This window comes from Rhinopithecus roxellana, chromosome 2 (genome assembly GCF_007565055.1).
Source record: "Rhinopithecus roxellana isolate Shanxi Qingling chromosome 2, ASM756505v1, whole genome shotgun sequence".
Taxonomy (NCBI): Eukaryota; Metazoa; Chordata; class Mammalia; order Primates; family Cercopithecidae; genus Rhinopithecus; species Rhinopithecus roxellana.
In genome coordinates this window covers 34,453,800-34,455,876 of record NC_044550.1, presented here as the reverse complement: position 1 = coordinate 34,455,876, position 2,077 = coordinate 34,453,800, and the positions used below count along the sequence as shown (strand labels likewise).

Below are 2,077 nucleotides of genomic sequence, written 5' to 3'. Positions count from 1 at the left end.
TCTCTAATTGATTATATCACTTTCCACCTCTGAAATTCCATAATTTTTATCACACTGTATGGGTTCTGATTGTGAACTGGTTCACACACTACTTGGCACGCTGTTCATGTTCAGTTAACAGTCTCTACCACATTTGATAGAAGGCTGGGTAAAACAAGATGTAAATTTTAATAAACGATTGAAGCAAAAGCTGAATTGAACTTCAATATTTTCTTCTCTGTCCCTCTATGGTAACTACAGTAACTTGAATCGATTCTTTTGCATATGTGTGTCATGAATATATAGACCTTCAGTATCAGTTCAACGCACTGAGGCAGAATTTAATATGTTTCCAGGGGAATTGTCCATTTGCTTCCAAACTGACAAGAGCTGCTTTTCTGTCTCCAGAAGTTTGTAAGATCACAACATCCACCATACTGCCAGGAGGAGACTTGAAGGTAACGTACCATAATAATATGACCTTAGAACCCATCATTTGTACAGAACTTAGAGTCAGCCTTATCTCCACCCCAATTTGTCTCCGTCTCTATTATATGGTCCTGTACATACTTTATCCCCTCCAAAAGTGTGTAAACTCTGAAGCCATGACTTGTTTTATTCAACTTGTTCAGCTGCTGCTAGCTGCCCCAATCTACAGTGCTTTACCCTTTTCAGATAATTAGCAAATCTTTGTTAAATTTTACAGACACCAAGTTGTTTCTTTTCTCTACTTGCGTGCAGTGTGGTGGCAGCAGGCATGGTCTTGAGATGCAGAATTACAGTGGCGAGCTTGTGGACCTGTACATGCAGCGGAAAGGCTCTGCTAGTAATCGCATCATTGGGGTCAAGAACCATGCATCCATCCAGATGAATGTGGTAGAGGTTGACAAGGTCATAGGCAGGTTTAATGGCCAGTTTAAAACCTGTGCTATCTGCGAGGTCATTTGCAGGGTGGGTAAGTCAGATGACTACACTCTGTGATTGGCCAAGGCCAGTGGCATCATCGGAAAAAATTTTTGACTGGAGAGAATCATGGATATGGAAAGTTTGTCATAAAGAAATAGTGAAAACCTAAAAAAAGAAAAAAAAAGAAATTAAAAAACATTTAAAAAATACCCAGTTAATCAGAAATTAAACATAATCCCACTTATTATAGTAGGGTTCCCTGAGCTGTGGCGGCACACTCATCTAAGATAAGTAGATGGAGGGTGCAGCAGGAGGTACCTTAGCATTTCAGACTGTAGCTGTCATGTCATTTATCATGCATTTTCAAATAATCTGTATGGTGTGGTTAAAAGTATGAGCCATAAAGTCATAACAGCTGTTTTTGAACCTTATTTAAAGTCATAAGACCTTGCGCTTGTGCCTAATCTTTTTGTGCATCAGTATTCTGTTCTGTAAAGTAAGAGTAATCATAGACGCCATCGTATGGTGTTGTCAGAAAGATTTACTGAGTTAATATATGTAAAGCATTTTAGGATAGCATGGGCATATTGCAAGTGCCCAATAAGAGTTAGTTCTTACTTTGTACTCTGCTAAAGTTTTATATAAATGTTAACAGGAGCAAGGTAGTAGCTTGTCTACAGGAAGGAAATGCAGGGCTATAAAGAAGAGGGAGGGCTGGGCGTGGTGTCTCACGCCTATAATCCCAGCACTTTGGGAGGCTGAGGCGGGTGGATCACGAGGTCAGGAGATCAAGACCATCCTGGCCAACATGGTGAAAACCCGTCTCTACTAAAAATACAAAAATTAGCTGGGTGTGGTGGCACACACCTGTAATCCCAGCTACTTGGGAGGCAGGGGCAGGGGAATTGCTTGAACCCAGGGTGCAGAGGTTGCAGTGAGCTGAGATCGCACCACTGCGCTCCAGCCTGGCAACAGAGCAAGACTCTGTCTCAAAAAAAAAAAAAAAAAAAAAAAGGGGTGGGAACATATCCAGAAATATGTTTGTAATCCTACTCTAGGACAGATACTTCTCTAGGGAGAAAGCTATCCCTGTCATGAGGTGTGAGGACAAGGTACAGAACTCCCCTTATCCCCTACCCCATTTGCTGGGTAAGGACGAAAGCGCCTCTCTTGGTGGTGAAGATGCCTATAT

General features: G+C 41.5%; 1 pseudogene across 1 annotated transcript; it reads left to right on the top strand.

The window, feature by feature from the left end:
• Positions 1-747: 747 nt before the first annotated feature.
• On the top strand, positions 748-1,059 carry LOC115894286 (annotated as a pseudogene). The gene has a single exon (XR_004054384.1). The product of XR_004054384.1 is annotated as a 40S ribosomal protein S21 pseudogene (transcript).
• The last annotated feature ends 1,018 nt before the right edge of the window (positions 1,060-2,077 follow it).